Genomic DNA, 20,475 nt, shown 5'->3' on the forward strand with positions numbered 1-20,475 from the left:
TGATATGAAATAGTTTCTTATATATATTATATAGTATATAATATATTATTGGCTCCTAATAAAAATTGCTAAGCTTTAAAACACTGTCACTCTTTTCCAAGTACTGTCTCACTATCATATACATTAAAGTGTAATTAAAACCATAGCAATATTATACAAAAGATACTTATTTTAAAAAAGAACCAAGTAATGTAAGTTTTAGTAAGGTATGAATTTTCATATTCAACTCAAAATTTCCATGATAAATTACAGCTTGGTTTAATGTCTTCTTCAGGAAGAAAAAAAAAATTGTGCCCAAGTAAGGCTGATTTAAATGACAGATGAACCCAGATTGGTATCTCATGTAACATGACTTCAGCTCAACATTTACATGGCCAAGGAAATGAGGCTAAATGCAGTACATATGTATATTTGCCATCAAAGTCAATCTATGCTATTATAAAGCATGAGACTTACAACTTACTGAAAAGAGTATACATATTCCATTGGCAAGAATTGTAGCCTCTTATCAAGAACATAGAGTCTGGTATTAAACAGACTAAAATTAGAGTTGTGTTATAGCTGTGTGCCATTCATTATGTGACATTATTTGAAAAATTTTTGCTTCTTCTTTGGGAATTTCATACACGTTTTTACACATATGCCCGTCACACCCACCCCTCACTTTCCCCTCCCAACTCCTCCAAAGCGCCCCCATCACATCCATTCTGACTTCGTGTCCTCCTTTATAATGTTTTATTTATTTTTGTGTAACATTTTACTCGTTCTTTGGGTGATTTATAAAAGGTGTTTGGATCATATTCACCCCACCTCCTCTACCTGACTCCTCCCAGGTCCACCCCCACCTCCCTACCTCCAACTTTATGTCCTCATTGGTTTATTTGCTTTGAACTATAACCCACATATTCCGATTTTTTTTGCTGCATGTATACTCCCGAATATGGCACTGTGCTGGCCAGTTCTCTGTCAACTTGGCACAAGCTAGAGTCATCTGAGAGGAAGGAACTTCAACTGAGAAAATGCTTCCATAAGGCCAGGCTGTAGACAAGCCTGAGGGCATTTTCTTAATTACTGATCGATAGGGGAGGTCTCAGACCATTGTGGGTGGTACTACCCCCTGGTAGGTGGTCCTGGCTGCTATAAGAAATCAGGCTGAGCAAGCAACAAGGAGAAAGCAAGTAATCATCATTCCTCCATGACCTCTGTTTCAGCTCTTGTCTACAGGTTTCTACATTGTTTGAGTTCTGACATTATTGCCTTTGATGATGAACTGTGATATGGAAGAGTAGGTGACATAAACCACTTCCACCTCAGGTTATTCATGGCATTTCCTCACAGTAATAGAAAACATAACTAAGACAGACACCATTCAGTGGAGCATGGTCAGCCTACTAGGGGCTATGTCTTTAAAAAAAAAAGTGACTGTCCTACTTTCAGAAGCCATCAACTGTTTATCAATAGCTCTCCAGTTAGAGTTTGGAGGCTCATGATCCTCCTCTCCTATTACAAGAAGTTGACTGGCTTGGTCTTGTTTGGGCACAGCTGCTGTGAGTTCAAGAGTTCAGCAGTTCTGTCATACCCAGTAGACACTCTTTCTCTGGCCCTGCCTGACCTCTGGCTCTGACAGTCTTTCTGCTTTCTCTTCTGCAGAAAGCCTTTGGGGGTTGGGGGATGGTAAACATGTTCACTTGTAGCTGAGCACCACTGACATTTATTTTCTACACTTTGCCCAGTTGCAAGTTGTTTTTTAAATTCTTCTTTGTTAACCATGTCCACAGTGTGCGACAATATTAGACTAGACCTTACACGGGTCCTCTTTATAGAATTATATAGCAAGTTTAATAAATCATTATTCATCACAGCAAGATTGGAAAACAGCCTCTCTATCCAATACCAACTGTACTCATCAGCCACTGCATATAAAATGCACACACACAGAAAACCGGTCTTCAAATACCATGGTTTGCAGTGATGAGCACATATTCTAATTAGTACCCAGGTCTGCAGGTCAGCTGATGGGCGGGATCCTGATGAACACAGCTGGGCAGGTCTGCATCGGTGGGGTTTGGCTGAAAGTACAACCAGGGTTCAAGTTAGTGCCTCATGTGCTGAAAGGACCACAGCTACCTAAGAGTAGTCAGAGCAGTAGAGCCCAACTAATTAGGACAAGCAAAACGGAATCTGGAAACTTCCATTAACCAAATATGTTCTATGGCCAAGTTCAACATCAAGAGACTTAGAAAGTTTTTCACAGTTAGAGGGGATGGTAATAAATATTCGCTATATAATAATACATGCTGCTGAATTATCTAAGTGGAGAGAGAGAGAGTTATTTGTTAACCATCACTAATATAACAAGCTATTTATCTATTAAAATGTAGTAAGAAAAAGCACTGATTATGATCTATTTTTAATGAGAAAAGTTAACTATAAAAACACACATATGCGCAAGAAGATGTTATCAGTGATTTTTTCAGAGCATCGGGGGCTTTACATATTTTTCAATGTTTTAAAAGTCAGATGAGCTTATTGCATGTTTTCCCCCATTTTTCAATAGTTATTGAACTGGGCATGGTGGTACACACTATATCTCCAGCACTGGGGATACTGAAGCAGCAGGATTGCCATGAGTTCAAGTCTAGCATAGGCAACATTGTGAGTACCAGACTAGCCTGGACTACATAACAAGACCCCGTCTAAAAAGACCAGAAACAGAATAGAAAACCAACAAAATGAGTTTTCACTGGACAAATACCTTTAGAAAACCTAAATCCTTATGTAAAGGCCACAGCATCACACATTGAAATGGTTTAACTGAGGAAAGAAATCCCAAAGTATGCTCTAAATTATAAATTCAAATAAGGAACCTCATGGTTCATATCAAAGAACCAATTAATATTCTGTAGTTTAAGCCTTCTGCCCTATGAGCTTGTAAAATATCTTTATCTTATCACTTGACGGATACTTGTACTCAGTACAAAACTTCTTAGGCTTTGAAGACATTCTGGCTTCCACTGACATTACTAGGAAGTCTGTTTCAGTTTGATTTTCAATTGGTTCTCAAGGGTAGTTTTTAGTTTTTCTTCAAGAACTTCCTATTCTTTGTGCTGTTCTGCAGATTCATTACAACTTATCTAGCAAGGAGTGTTTTACTTCCCTTGGATTTTTAAACCATTGCTGTTGTTTTTGAAGCAAAAGATCAATACCTACCAATATTAGAAAATTCAAAGTTATTCATTATTTAGATTTGTATTTTAAATTATTTATTTACTTATCCATCCATCCATGCATCCATCTACCTACCTACCTATCTATCACCTCTCTGTTTTTTGTTTTATGTTTGCATGTATGTTGGGTGGTGGTACCCGTGCATGCAGTGGCACACATGTGGAGGTCAGAGGACAACTTGCAGGAGGGGGTTCTCTCATTTCACATGCAGGCCCTAGATCAAGCTCAAGTCAGGTTTGGGGGCAAAGTACATTTATCGGCTGAGCTATCTCATCATCCCCAGATTCTTTGACTATTTCTGTAAACTTATTCCTTCCTTCTTTTCTTTTCTTTTCTTTTCTTTCCTTTTCTTGCCTTTTCTTTTCTTTCATTCTTTCTTCTTTTATTTGAAACTTCAGTTATCCTCTCTATATTTTGGGCAACACTTTTATTTTCAGATTCATTATTTAATTTTTTTGTCATTGTTTTTCAAATATACCTGGTAATTTCTGAAAAGTCTCCTGTCCTTCTTCATCTGGCTATTTCCTTACTTTATTTGAAATGTGTGGCTGGTATTTATTTCATGGCATGCATGTCTTTTCAAATTCTGCAGTGTGTTCAGCTTTATCAGCCAGTTGGGCTTTGCTGGGCTCTCATTTTTATTTGCTTCTATGGCTTATTTCCCTAAGAATGTTCCTTCCTGTTCATTGACTGAAGATGTCACCTTGAAGGAATTTTTTTGTTGGGACTGTCTCCTGGCTCTCGTGTTCTCCCTTGCACAGATTCCAAGTTTGCCCCATGCTCTGTCAATGTAGCCATCAAGTGGGGCCATCAAATGAGGAAAATGTCCTTACTACATACAGTGGCTTTGGAATGTATCTACTTTCTGGATTGATACTTTCCTACAATTTCTGCCCATCAAGATCTCCTTGAGGGGTTAGAGCGATGGCTCAGTGGTTAAGAGCACTTGCTACTCTAACAGAGGACCAGGCTTCAGTTCCTAGAACCCAAATGATGATCACACTCCTTCATTAACTCTAGCTTCAGGGAATCTGACACCTGTTTTTGGCCTCTGTGGGCATCAGGAACACATGAGGTGCCCATACATGCAGTCAAAACACTTACACACATTAAATAATAATAATTAAACCTAAAAATAAAACAATAAGATGTCTTTGACTTTCTTATCAGACAAATATAATGCAAAGATATGTTATTTTATTACAATAAATTTAGTGCTTTTGTTGATTTTTCTGAAACAACCACCTTCTCTCATATTTTTAGAAATAAAAATGTAGCATCATCTTTTAAATTATATGCTGAACTGTTAAAAGTAACATTTGGATTTATGCCGATCCGTGCATCCACAAACTCTTGCCACCTAACAAGGCACATAATGCATAAAAGGAACTAGGAGGAAATGAACAGTGCTGATCACATAATATGTTTGCATATTATCTTTGGAAGCTACAAATCACCCCAGAAATACAGAAATAGGAAATAAATTACTTTTTTCTCAAAGAAATGTGTGTACTTTGCTATGTAGATTCCCTAATAAAGTTTGCATAACTCAGAGCAATATTTAATTTTCTGAAAAGTTGTAGAAAGTAAATGCATTGCTAACATTCTAACAGTTTACATATGGTTAGAGATTTAAAACATTTTGTGCCAATTTCAGAAGTACAATTCATATTAAACCACTGTAACTTAATTATTTGCGCCTAAGAAAAGGATGATCTCATGACATCTTTATCCCTAACCTTTTTTACAGTGTAAAAATATCATGACCTCTGTATACATGAGCATATAAAACAAAACAGGCAAAAACAATTAATAACAGAAATTCCTACATTTTTTAACACTGAGCCCAAGAGAAAGATCTGATGAATGGTTCATTTATTTTCAATGTTGCTCTGTTATTTCTGGCCTGTTTATTTTATCAAAACCTCTATACTTTTGCTATTTTAACAGAATATTTTCAATATTTGTAACCCTAAGAATTTCAGCAGAAATGTACAAAAATATAACATTCCATATGCTTTTCCTGGACTATGAATAGACCTCTTCTTAAGCTACCCTGATGAAAATTCCTGAGAAAAGAGCAGAGGAGGGAGGGAGAGCGAGAGAGCGAGAGAGCGAGAGAGCGAGAGCGAGAGAGAGAGCGAGAGCGAGAGAGAGAGAGAGAGAGAGAGAGAGAGAGAGAGAGAGAGAGAGAGAACATGTGCTTGTGTGTGTATGTGCATATACATAGTATGCATGTGTATATATGTATGTGTGTGTATGTGTGTGTGCATGTGAGTGTGTATGTGTTGTTTCTAGTTGTGTGTTTATACTTTTTTGTGGTTGACATGATTTAAGGTTGAACTATCTGGTGTGTTCCCTCTGTTCTGTGAGAACCTGCCTTCCCAGCTCTCTTGCCCTGTGTGGTACTTTTGTGTGGTTTGCTTTTTCCTGCATTTGAGAAATAAGTTAGGAGAAACAGAAACATAGAATTTGATCTGGATTCAGCTTTTCCTCCATTTCTTCTGAAAATTGAACTAGTGCAGCAACTTCTCTATAAGAGGAAAGAGTCAGGGACAAGCTGGTCCATAAAAAGTGTGAACCCAAAGATTTTCTCAAGTCTTGGCTGGTGGTGGAGCACACCTTCGATCCTAGCGCTTGGGAGGTATAGGTAGGTGGATCTCTGTGAGTTCAAGGCCAGCCTGGTCTACAGAGTGAGTCCTGGACATCAAGGACCACATAGGTAAACCCTGTCTGAAAAACCAGAACAGAACAAAAATCAAAAGCAAAACCAAACCAACAAAATCATACCAAAGCAAAACAACAACAACAAAATAAAAGAACACAAGACTTTCTGAAATATAATATTTGGATAAAATAATCCCCAAGTAGCCAAGACTAATTAGTAGGCTCTGAGAATTTCAATGTCATGGGCATATCTTCTGTCCATGATTAGCAGTCTTTCTGCATGTTCACACTTGACCATGGTTGAGTTTAGCAAGAGTCATCACTATACTTCTAAAGTCATAGAGGAACAAGTTAATTTTTTTTTTGCCAGGTACCAGTACAGACTATTGAGGCATGAAGGAATCAACTCCACAATTAGACCAAAAATAATAAATATATGTAAGGCCTGGGACATCTTATTCAATGACATGTCACCCATGAATATTAGCAAAAGTTTTAAAAGTGTGAGCTATGTTCATAATGAAGTTAGTGGGATGTAGAATCTCACATTATAGGATGCTCCATCAGTATAATTTTGGTTTATTTTAAAAGAATAGAAAAATGATGTCAAAATATACCATCAAACTGCCCATTTGCTGTTATTATCTGTTTGAGGAATGCAAGATTATTGATCTACATACATATTTTTGAGTGCAGTATGTTTGCAGAACAAATATACAGAGACCTTGGTTCTAGTGCTATTATTACCTTTTACAATTTACTGATGTTTATGATTTAAAAATGTCATTATTTCAAGGTTATATCTTATTTGATGACACTTTTTGATGCCTTTTAGATGATATTGGACTTGGGTGGCTACTTAGATATTTGTCTGTGTTGCTGGGTGTCACAAGTCACATGTTACATACTGAAGTGACATGTCTGATAGAAACACTTGCCTTGGCAACCTCCACACAGGCAAATCTAGCAGGAGGTGACATAAGAACCCCTTTGAATATATAGAGCAAGCAAGCACCAACATGTGCTAGTAAGCAAACCCCAAAAGTAAGGGTGGCTGGAGATCATCCTTTGTGGCCTCCTCCATAAAGTGTCCCTCATACAGTCTCTATTCCCTAACAACTGTTATTATTTTAAAACCTGACTTGCGGTAGGCAGCACTGTTGGAAATGCTTTATTCACCAAATTCACTTTATTCTCTCAACCTAACTTTTCATATGATCATACACAAGCTTAGTCTTAATATTCAGAAAGGAAAATCTCCAGGATATTCATCCTGGGTGCCTGCCACAGACATTTAAGCTGCTGCTTTTTAGTTTCAATACAGACTTTGAAGATGCTTTTCATCTTTGAGAAGCTGCAAATTTCTATTTTTTTCTTTAACAGAAATATTTTCCCTAGAATCAAAGGCTGATACTTCCAAATAACATTTTGTGTGGCTATAATTTCTTAGATGATTTTTGAAACATGTTATGCAGCACAAACATCACCCTTTAGTATGGGGTAAATTATACTCAAGTCTCTTGAATGGCCTGTTTTGTCCCATGGAAAGTTCGGACAGTGGTTCATGTATGGAACTCCAGCCCATGCCACCTAAGGTATACCAATTGTCTTTACTGTTTCAAGGGATGATTGTCTTGGCTACTCTGGTCAAATGTTTTGAGGGGAAAGTCATTTCTCAAGCAGATAGCATTCTTGGGAACATTAGAATCTATATGGAATATTAAGTAGGGCTGTATTGAAACCTGTGACACTTCAAAGACTCTAGGGAAGTGGTTCTCAAACTGTGGGTTGAGACTCCTTTGGGGATCAAACAACCCTTTCACAGGGTCCCTTAAGACCATCTTCATATCAGATATTTATATTACTATTCATAATAATAGCAAAATTACAGTTATGAAGTAGCAACAAAAATAATTTTATGGTTAGGGGTCACCACAACATGAAGGATTGTATTAAAGGGCCGCAGCATTAGGAAGGTTGAGAACCACTGCTCTAGGGCATCACAGTATCTCTCAGTTCAGACAGGGTGAATAAGGATGAGGAACAGAGACAAAGACTGTTTTATGGATCTTGGACTTTTAACATTCTGTGCCAGATGTTAGCTGACTGACCTAGCATGTATGAGAGCTGGGCCCCTCAATGCATCTGCTGGGGTATTGTTGCCAGATGAATGGAATGAAGCCTGGCAAGGCAATTAACAAATATATAAACACGTGACATTGTCCAATTTGTTTTACTTTACTTTATTATTTAAATCTCACAGAATGAAAAATAATGGCTTTTCCCCACAAGTGCTGACTGTTTGAAATGTCTGAATTTGTTTCTCTTTCTTTTGTTTTCTTCCTTCCCTCCCTTCATCTTTCCTGTTTGGGAAGTGGAAGGCTGAGATAGAGACACTGCCAGCCGCCACCATGACAAGCCGCATGTGAAGATCCCGGTAAGCCACAAGCCATGTGGCAAGGTATAGATTTATAGAAATGAATTAATTTAAGATATAAGAACAGTTCGCAAGAAGCCTGCCACAGCCATACAGTTTGTAAGCAATATAAGTCTCTGTGTTTATTTGGTTGGGTCTGAGTGGCTATGGGACTGGCGGGTGAGAGAGATTTGTCCTGACTGTGGGCCAGGCAGAAAAACTCTAGCTACACCTTTGTTCATTCCTCCTTCCTTCTCTTTCTTCACCTCTCTCCCCCTTCTTCACCCCCTCCCCTCCTGTTGGTGTCACACGGTCATTCTTAAAGCACCATGCTGAAAACCATCGCCAGTTCAAATGAACAACTAGGGCTGACTCAAATCAAACAACAGGACACTTCCCAAAGCCATCTGGTGTGTAGCTTCCTTTAGGTTCAGTTGGGTGTCTTTTGAGAGAGGGTCTCACTATGTAACACTGGCTGACTTGGAGCTCTCTCTATAGACCCTCAAACTATCCTTTTTCATATTAAGAGAGCATTCTTTAAAAGAAAAAAAAAAGGTTCTTCCTTCCCCAATGTCTGTATTTGTTCAAACATACTCATAAAACTTAGTATTCTGTTGTCATTAAAACATTTTACAGTTAGCAGAGTACCCAAGTTATCTGAGAAGAGGAATCTAATTGAGAAAACATCTCCATCAGACTTCCTGTAGACGTGTTCTTGTTTAATGATCGATATGGGAGGACCCAGACCACAGTCGCAGTGCTGTCCCTGGGCAGAAAGTCCTGGGTTGTGTAAGAAAGTAGATGGAGCATAGCTAGAAAAGCAAGCCAGTAAGCAGTGTTCCTCCACGGCTTCTGCTTGAATTTCTTCCTCCAGGTTTCTTCATTGAGTTTCTGCCTTGGCTTCCTTTGATGGACTACAGCCTGTGAGCTAAATTAAACTCTTCCCTCCCCAAGTTGTTTTTGGTCATGGTGTTACCACAGTAACAGAATGCAAACTAGAACAGAAATTGTTGAAATGGTCGAGGACTTTCAGTTTGTTTCTTGTATTCAAGTTCATCTCTTCCATTGGGTTATAGGACATTTCATGCTATTGAAATTGGTTAAAATTTCTGAATAGGCAAAGAAATCATGAACAAAAGGAACAAATTTGTAGGCTTCTGAGTATTCAAACTTCAAATATGCCTTAAAGCCACGACAGGAAAACAACATGTTACCTACTTAAAAACTAAACTCATAGACCAACAGAACAGAAAGGAAAGCAAAGAAATCCATGAGATTATATCCATTGATCTGGGAGGAGATGGGGGAGGGGAAACCATGATCAGAATATATAGGATGAAAAAAAAGAATAAACAGAAATGTGCATTTCTCTGTCTATTCTGAACACCAATTCTTCATCAATTAACTGGTTATAAGTAACTAGGTTTCGATTTTCTCATTCTGATGATTACATTGCTGGCAACATTTTAGAGCATGAACTCTCAGTTTTCTAGCTTCTTTTTCTGTGGTTTATAGTTTTAGCGGCATGTGTAAGAAATGTTGGCTAATAAAAACAGGAAAAATTTTTTAAGAAACAATGGTGTCATCATACTTAATTTTCTCTACACTTACTTTCACAGTATCCAATGTAATATATTTTAGATTCTAAAATAATAAGCATGCCATTTTGTTGATATTACTACTGTAATAGCTCACTCTCCATTACAATATCACCCTGAATAGCATCATCTCTCATGATCTAAACAACAGCTAGTACTCACAAAGAAATATTGGATTCTTATATAGCTTGTCATCTATAAAGATGACTTAGAATTAAAAAAAAAACATGCATTGGTGAAAGGGCAGCCTCTTCTATAAATAGTACTAAAAACTGCATATTCATATGTAGAAATATTAAATTAGACGTCCATACTTCATAATACAAAAATAAAACTCAGTGTACTAAAGATTTAAATGAAAGACTTGAAACAGTGGAACTACTAAAAGAAAATGTAGGAAGAGGGTTCCACAACATTAGCCTTAGCAATGACTTTTGTGAAATGGACCTTAAAAAATGAAGGCAACAAAATCAAAACTAGACAAGCAGGATTACAGCAAACAAAATGATCAATAGAATAAAGAGACTATTTACAGAATTGGAGAAAACACTTGCAAGCAGTTGATGTCCAGGATATAGGGAGAATCAAAACAAACAAAAAGCCTAAATTGTTAACAAATGTCTAGTTTAAAAATGGGTTAAAGATCTGAACAACATTTCTCAAAGGAAAAGATGCATATGGCCAGAATCACAAAAACAAAACAAAACAAAAAAAACCGCCTCAGTATTGCTCATGTCAGGGAAATCCTAACTAAAGCCACAGTGAAATATCATCTCACCCTAGTTAGAATGGCTATAATCAAAAAGATTCAAAGTAACAAATGCTGCTGAGAAATCGGAGAACAATAACCCCATAGACAGTTTCTGGGGATATAAAGCAGTACAGCTGTGATGGAAAACAGTGTGGAGTGCCTCAAGAAATTGTGACTGGAAGCACCACATGACCCAGAAGTTCCGGTACTGAATAATACCAAAGGAAAGAATTATTATGCCAAGAGGATACCTGTAGTTCTGTGCTTTGTTTTCATGATGTTGGTGATCCAACCTAAGGCTCTGTACATGGGAGAAAAGTATTCACCCATCAAGCTATACCACTTCATGATTATTACTGCTGTCTACAACTGCCATGCATCAACCCAGAAGTCCATTAATTTATTGATCAATAGATTTTAAAAGTGTGGTGATACATGCACAATGGAATATTATTAAACTATCCCATACTAGGAATGGTGGCATGTGCTCATAAATGCAGCATACAGGAGGCCGACAAACATACGTTCCAGTCTAGCCTGGGCTATACAGTGAGATCTTGTGACAAAATAAACAAACAAGTAAAATCCTGTTTCTTGGGTGGAACTAAAGGAATCTGTGCTAAGTGAAAGAAGCCAGATCCAGAAAGACAAATGCTTCATTCTCTCACTGATGTGCAGAGGCTAAAACAGCAGATTTGCTTAGAGAATAGAGAGGTTGTCACAAGCCAGTTAGGAAGGTTAGGGAGGAGGAAGAACAGCAGGAGGCTAGAATAGGTACCCAAACACACTTAGACCAGAGGAGCAATCTCCAGGTTTTACAGTGCAGCAGGGTGACAATGGTTGTTGATAAAAAGAAGAACCAGAAGGAGTGCTGAGCACCCAACTCCAACCAAAAGTTAAATAAAACACAAAGAAATACCCAGATTTGATCATAATGCTTAACCTCAAAATGTCTTAATCAAAAAATAAGGGCAAAATACAGAAGATGACCAAAATTCCTATGAATGATCTGTATGTGTTTTAAGATGATTTACCAGAAAGACACTAGCACTGTTGAACAAGATCTGAACAAGATCTCAGAGACATTTTTTTTTTATGACGAGGCATGAGAAGTGTCCCCAAGGGTGGCGTCGTGGTGGTTGTGTGAGGTCCCTCAATTGCCGTTCTGTCTTATAAGTTCCACGAAAGAACTCTTCTGATTTTTTTTGTTGTTGTTCTTGAACAGCATCAGTTAAAAGGATGGTTCCTTGTGGCCTGAAGCAGCACTCTTCTAGCAGAGCCCTTCCAAACACAGCAGGCCAGCTGGGTTGCACTTACAATGTTGTTTTCCTCTATATCGAGCATAAGCACAGAGCAGTCATTTTGTAGCAGCCAAGCAATCGGGTAATAAAGGTCGTGGGGCTGAATTCGAAGCATCTCTTTATAATAGACATGGTCACAGGGGTTGGTGAGAGTTTGATTAAAACGTGAGTAAGAAGAAGCTTTGGTTCATGAGAAGATAGAGCGGATGTACACAAAAATTAATGGACAAGCCTATAGTTAACGGCTAAAGATTGTAGCAATAATTGATTGGAAAATCAGATAAAAATTCAGCCAAGATATTGAAGGACTCAAAAAATATTGTCAAAATTACAGAGTTTAATGGAAACTTAGAGAATATGCCACCAAAGAACTCAGGGAATAAGTCATATCTTTAAGAACCTGTGGACTATATCATGGGCATATTATGGACAATAAAATAAAACATAACACATTTAAAAATGAAATCCCATTAAAACTGTTATTTGTCCACATAGAGACAGACCAGGTACCAGCAACAGAAAGATAATAGGGATTCTTCTAACTTGTTCAAGACTGAACTACTATTTCTAAATGTTCCATGGAGGAAAGGAGACTTCTTAAGAAAAAGGGAACATTTACTGAATGGAATTGAATTAACAAATACTATGTAAAATGTGTACAACACAACTAAACCAGCTCTGTGAGAGGAAATATAATACCAAAATGCTTCTACTCTGATGGTGGAAACAAATTATCAATACTAACCTCATACTTTAGTATCTAGAAAAAGAAGAGGAAAATAAACTCAAAGCATCTAGAACAATAGTAGTAAGAGTAGAAGTCAGTAAAATTTAAGAGAAGAGCAATGACGCAGGAGGGTGACCTTTGAAAAACTTAATAAAGTGAATAACAATTTGCTTGGCAGATCCCAACAGCAAAATCAAGAGGCTACTGGTACTAGAAATGAAACATACCTATACAAGGTCAAAAGGCTCGAAAGGGAATGTTATTGATAAGCCTACACTCAACAGCATGGTAACTTAGAAGTAATATGCTAGTCTACCACAAAGCACCTATACAGGCTGGAACAGATGACTAGTTCTAAAAAGCAGTAATGACTGAATTAATAATTTAAAAAAAAAAATCACTTAAGACAGTGTTTCTCAACCTGTGGGTTGTGACCCCTTTCAGGATCAAATGACCCTTTCACAAGGATCACCTAAGACCATTGTAGAATTCAGGTATTTACATTATGATTCATAAAAGTAGCAAAATTACAGTTATGAAGTTGCAACGAAAATAATTTTATGGTTGGGAGTCACCACAGCATGGGGAACTGTATTAATGGGTTGCAGCATTAGGAAGGATTAGGAAGGCTGAGAACCACTGACTTAGGCAAATATGTAATGAATTAACACCATGTCCATGTAATCTTTTCCAGGAAATAAAAGAGAGTAATTATTTTCCAGTTAATTTTATGAAGCAAGTACCGCTTGGATACTGGGGGTAAAGGCAGGGTGAAAGAGACAAAATGCGGGCAAATCTCTCTCATGAATATAGATGTAAATCTCTTTTAGAGAGTACTAACAAATGGAATTTAGCAAGACATACAAGGAATTATGTACCATGACTGAGCAGGGTTTATTTCAGGGATGCAATCCTAATTCAATATTAGAAAACCCATCAGGAAAATCTGCCATATGAACAGACTAAAAAAAGAACAGTCCCATGATGATCACTTGATGCAGACATGGCAGATACCAAATATTAACACCCATTGAAAATCAAATCTCAGACATGGCAGATGCCAAACACTAACCCCCGTTGAAAATCAAATCTCTCTAAAATCTAGGACTGGAGGGGAGCTTCCTTAACTTAAACAGCATCACAGCTGACATTGTGCTTAATACCAGGAGACTGAATTCCTTTCACTAACATCAGATACATCAGTACCAGTAAGGTGCTTTCATAGCATGGGAAAATATATCTTGAATAGTTCTTCAATTCTTTTATTAATAAGATGTCAAAGACAGAAAAGTTGGTTCTAGAGTGCTGCCTAAGTAAAATCCACTCATGATTCTCCTTTCTCGTAGACTTAACTGCACCAGACCACACTAGGCCTCAGAAGTTCTAAGTGGGGCCTATGGTAGTGTATTGATGTGATGGAGTTTCTCTTTGTCAATATGGCCAAGAGCGCTTGGGTGATTCATTTAGAAGGATGCTGTAGTGGAAATCCTGTATTCTATAGTTTACATCTAACATCTATAAATTCAATGTATACTTTGTGATATCAGTTGGTACAAGAAACTGAATGCAGAATGCTTCAAAATATTGCTATTGTGAGTACAGAGGGGTTTGTTTTATGGCTTTGAAGAGCCTGTTGTAGTGATGACTCAGTTGTTCACAGTAGTATAAAAGGTCTCTTGAGGTGTACACAGATAAAGCTATTAGAAAAACCCCTTGATTTTTAAAGCAAGTATTTGGCATTAACCAATGTCTTCTAGCATTATTCAAAATATAAAATTATATTGCAGAAATAGAAGAGATTTTACTCAATTCTCATTTAGAGATGATAAAAATAAGAATGAAGAACTGAAATATATATATATACATATATGTATATGTATGTATGCATGTATGTATGTATGTATGTATGTATGTATGTATGTATGTATGTGTTTGAACCCAAGTATTTAGATTCAATTATGCTCAGGGCTCAGCAAAAACCACACCAGGGCTCAAATAAGCTACACATCCTGGTGGGCCAGACTGCCATGTCAGCCACCATGACTTACTAAGCAGTATAAGCAGTATCTCTTCAACATGTGCACAGAGCTATATAAGCCTCGCCTGTGTCTGCTTCATAAAGAGGGGAAAAAACAAAGGATGGATTGCAAGCTGTCCCCTTCAGTATGTAGAGCAAGCTGAAGTAGGAGGGACTCATTATGAGCTTTCTCTATGGTGATCTCTATGAGAGGTCTGTCTTTGGACAGCACAACTTATTTCTCTCTCCCTCTCTCTCTTTTTAGAAAAAGAACGATCCAAGGTTATAAAATATACAAATCCATGAAGTGACAAATAGTTAGGTAAGAGACAGAGATAAAGATGAAGGGCTGGAAGTTCTGAGATCATGCAACGCAGATGAAGAAAATGGGAGCAGGAATAGCTATTGAGTGAAGATGTTTGTATTTCACGTTAGTGTCCAAAGGAGAGCATCAACCCCGATGGTCACTAAACAAGAAGTTATTTAGAGTAGACAAGTCAAGCAGTCAGTGTCAGCCATCCTCTGACATCAGAGACTCCAATGTTTGAATGGGCACATGAACAGAGTGACCATGTGTGGGGGATGGAGGTTTTGCAGGGGCCCAACCGCACAAGCTTCCATTGACTAAGGCTGGTATAATTTCTATTGCTGTCACACATCCAGGATAGCAACAGACACTAACACTGAGCTCCAAACACAGTGCTATTCCTTCAGGACACCAGCCCGCCACCTGGTAGCAAACTGAGCAAGTTGGTCTCCCTCAATCTTGTAAGGGACAGCGATTGATTTTGAATTAAATTTGAATTGGCAGATATTCCAGACATGGATTTACTTTTCCTGACCTAGGAACCTCAGACTGTACCATCATCCGTGGGATTAAAAATAGTTCATGCCACCAGCATAGGAATCATGGCATTGCATCAGATTAAGGCAAAGGCTCTTCTTAATCAGGGGCCTTTCCAGACCCCTAGACTCTTACCCCAGCCACTGTCCACATCTTCAGACCATAGGAGGATGCTACTGACATCTAGTGGCTAGAAGCCAGGGTTGTTGCTAAGCATCTTCCAATATTCCGAGGCCAGTCTTTCTTAGCAAGTATCTGGTCCCAAGCGTCAACATCTCATTGTTTTAAAACTCCAAATTATGAGGCATCTCTTCACTGTTTTCTACAAGTCCACAATTTTCATTCCCACAAACAATTCCCAAGGGTTTCCTATTCTCCAAAACCTTGCAAACACTTGTCCCTTGACTTTGGGATAACATCTGTCATAACAGGTATTAGATAATATATCATGGTTTCAACTGGCAATTCCCTGATTATTAGTGATTATGTACAGTTTTTCAACCACTCATCAGGCATTTGTGCATATCTTTTCAGAAATGTTCAGTCTGGTCCTCTACTCACTTAAAAAAAATCACATTGCTTTCTTGTTATTTATGTTGTTTGCACTGTCACATACTTTGAAAATTAACTCTTCATTAGTTGTAGAATTCATAAACATTTTCTTTCACAATATAGGTTAATTTTTCACTCTGTTAATTATTTCTCTTGATATATAAAAGACTCATTTTTAGCCGGGCGGTGGTGATGCATGCCTTTAATCCCAGCACTCGGGAGGCAGAAACAGGCAGATCTCTGTGAGTTCAAGGCCAGCCTGGGCTACCAAGTGAGTTCCAGGAAAGGCGCAAAGCTATACAGAGAAACCCTGTCTTGAAAAAACAAAACAAAACAAAAAAAAAAGACTCATTTTCTAGAAACAGTGCAATTGTTTCTGGTCTGATGACATCCCACATCATCCTCAATCAGTCAACGTTAAAGAGCAGTAAAACAGCTAATGGAGGCACAGGGAAACAAGCTTGAGAACGCTGCTCGGTGTGCTACCTTCCTCTTCACTGTCACTAAATACCTGACAAGAAGCAACTTCAGGAAGGATTTGTTTTGGTTCGATTTGATGATGGGGAAGGCAAGGTATCTGGGGCCCTGTCCATGGTGGTGAGAACACGTCAGTGGATCAAAAAGCAAGAACTTAGATTGGAACTGGGATGGCCACACTGCTCCAGCTCTACACCTGCCGGCTAGACCCCACCTCCTAAAAGTTCCACAACTTTGCACAGCATTGCCATTGTCTGGGAACCAAGGGGACAAACACCTGAGCTTGAAGGGGACATTTTATGTCAGAAACACAAATACTAAGTGAAATAATCTTTTATAACACTACATATATATACTCAAATCAATGGCCAGAGTATGGTGCTGTGCTTTTCAGTCAAAATACATGGTTCTAATTAGTTAGAGTAAGTTATGCCAGTGACCAGGGGTTGAAGTAGAGATGACTTATAGGGATTTTCTAATTTGTTTTTATGAAATTCTGATGTCCATTTGTGATGGTAGTATTGTCAACCACAGAATCCAGAACCATCTGTGAGAAGCCCCCCAGGAAACTCCTGTGAGGAAATGCCTTGATTGTGTTAATTGATGTAGGAAGACCTATTTTAACTGTGAGCCAGACCATTCCCTGGGTGAGGAACCTATACTATATATATAATATATTTACTATGTATACTATATATACTATATATAATATAATATTTATCATGATATATTTTACATTTTATTACATATGGGTAATTATCTTAAAAGATAATTACATACATTTAAAAAATATAAAATATAATATATATAATAAAAATATATATAGTGAACTGGGCAAACATTCATTTCTCTCTTCTGACTGAGGTCATAATATGATCAGCTGCTTCAAGCTCCTCCTGCCTTGACTTCTCCAACATGACAGACTGTCTCTTGAACTATAAGCTCAAATTAACCTCTCTTCCCTTGACCTGCTTTTGTCAGGATATTTTATCAGAGTAATAAGAAGAGAGATCAAGATGCTATCCACTCAAAGATGTGTGAAAATGTGTCACCTAAGCATGCCTCACTTTCCCTTTCCCTTAGTTCCCTTGTTCATAGATACACAGCATTCATCTTATTCTTCACTCTGCCTAATGTGTCCTGTGATGAGCCGGAGCAGCAATTGTTAGAAGTAGGGAGGAAAACAACCAAGGATGTCTTTTCTTTTATCTTTATGAAATACCTTATGATAAAAATGGGATAAGAAAGTGAATTAGCCCACCACATATTTGGTCTAAGGCATGCTTATATAAAATCCAAACTCACATTTATCTTGTCTCAAACATGTCATGGTTTCTTTCCTCTGTTCTCCTTTCAAGCATGTTGGCTTTGTGCATGTTGGTGTGGATGTCAGTCATATTTAGGAAGACTATAACTTTGAGTTATTCGAGCTATTAGAGTATGGGTTTTATGTTTTTTGTTTCTCTTTGTGTATATCAATTTATGTTGTGGGCGAAAGTGGCTGACGCTAATGGTCAATGTCAAGGGCTAACTGAAGAGCAAATGGAGAGCCTTCGCCAATGTTTACACAGCTTCACTGGAATCAATGGCCAGACTCTTTTCTTTATTGGCCAAACCTAAGATAAAATGTTTTTCACTAAACACTAAACTCAAACAATCCCCTTAAATGGGTATTCCTGTGGGAAAAATGATAAATCAGACCAAAACAAGAATAATTGGAATAAATTCTTCTTTAATACTTATTAAAATGTACCAGTAGACTACCATGCCCAGCAGCTTCCTTTGGAGGTTTTTAATAATAATTTTCTTAAATTAATAATACTTCAATTTCTTCTTTCATTTTGTAAATTTAGTTCATTTTTATCAAATAAAAATTTATCCTTTAGTATAATTTTTTCAGTTTCATTTAGTATTTAATATTTCTCCCTTATTATTTATTAATCATTATTATTGTATGATGGAGTGTGTGTGTGTGTGTGTGTGTGTGTGTGTGTGTGTGTGTGTGCACGCACACATGCTATGGCAGAGGTGTAGAAATCCGAAGACAGCTTTCGAGAATTGCTTGTCTACTTTCTACTTGCACCTTGGGGTCTGGAAATAAAACAGACATCATGAGGTTTTCACAGACAGCTCTTTTACCAGCTAAGCCTTCGGCCAGCCCTCATTCTTTATTACACAAACAAATTTCCGTCTGGTATCCTTTTCCTCAGCAGGAAAAAAGCTGTGGTACTTCTCGTAGTACATATACAATCACTAATATTTTGTGATATTGACAAATTGTTTTTCTTTCAATGATTTGAAGATGCTATTCCACTCCCTTCTCATTTTCATTATTTCTGTTAAGAGGTCTACCTTCTCTTTATTGCTGGTAATAATTAATATGACTTCTTCCTTTTGATTCCCTTGTTTTTTCTTCAACTTTAGTTTTCAGCAGCTCAATGCAGTGCACCCCTGCACCTTTCTTTTATTTGATTTGAGTCTTTTAATAATGTGTAGATAAAGCTCTGAAATGTTCCAGTTCTTCAAATATTTTTTTCTACTCTCACCTTCTTTTTTTTTTTCTAACACCTCAATTACACACAAATACTAGCTCATTTTCTGTTATTCCATGATGGTCTGTCACAGAATCAAAACTTTCTGTTCTTATTAGTGATATTGATTTATAAAAGAGTGAGTTTCCTTATGGCATCTATATACATGCCTATGTTGCTTTGATCTGATGTGTAATTTTGATGACAAACTTACACAGAACTACATAAGTGAATGAATGAATAAATAAATGTGTGCAATAATAAGAAAGATGAAATATTTTCTGGAAGAAGTCATGTGAAAAGCTTCTGTGGAAAGAGTCATATTTAAACTAGCCCTGGGCATTGGAAAGAATAATGAAAAATTCTAGTCAGGGTCTATTGACTAGATAGGGTATGAGGAAGGAATAAGTATATAGTAAAATAAGAAGTTATACAATTGTGGATTCTGTGGAACAGCAGAGTCAATTTATAAAAGTGTGGACTTGGTTCTCTAGACATCACAGATTTTTGAAGAGAAGAAATATATGGTTTTGGAAGATGGCTAACATTGCCATTGTGTTCAGGATGCATTGTGGGAGTGGGTGATATACATGCTGAGACAACTGGGAAGGTGGGGAGTTTTAATTGGTGGAGTGATTCAGTGAGGACCAGGAGGAGGGGACCCAAAGGAAGGAAGAGGTCTGAGAGCTACTGAGCTGCATTGTTTACAGATGTTTACACCTGTGCTTTGCCCTTGAAAATCTAGCATCCTAGTATTTTGTGTACCATATAAATACGGTCTTTAACTGGATCATTTTATTGGCTAACCATCCAGAACATACTATTTTATATCACTGAGCACTGACTCAATATGAGAATGTTTGTCACCAAAACCAAAAGTGAAAACACAGATGCCTGGGGAGAGAAAAGTTGGCAGTACAAACTTCTTGGAATAGGGTTTTCTTTTCTTCCTTTTCTTTCTGCTGCACAATAGGCAATTGTGATTCAGGTGTATTTGTTTATTCTGGTAGAAGAAAGATCCCTCCATAGAAACAAAAGTGCCATTATAAAGAGCCAGACAAAATCAACACCACCCTATTCTGCCATGTCTTGCATGACTATAAGGGGGTCACACTCAGGCACTGCCTATCAGCCCTCCTTTGTCTCTTTGCAGAAAGGCATCTTGCAGATTGTAATACTTCTCCCTGTTCTAAAGCGCCATTTTCCCGGGCGTGAAGTATTGGGTCACAAGGAAAGGATGGGAAATTGTAGGTGTTTCTTACGTGGCTACTCAGAAAATCATTTCCTGGTGTACTCATCAGCGTGTCTTTCTTCCAGTTCTCCCTGCTTTTGCTGTCAAACACGGTGGCACAAGGTGTGTTATCTT

This window comes from Peromyscus eremicus, chromosome 8b (genome assembly GCF_949786415.1).
Source record: "Peromyscus eremicus chromosome 8b, PerEre_H2_v1, whole genome shotgun sequence".
Classification (NCBI taxonomy): Eukaryota; Metazoa; Chordata; class Mammalia; order Rodentia; family Cricetidae; genus Peromyscus; species Peromyscus eremicus.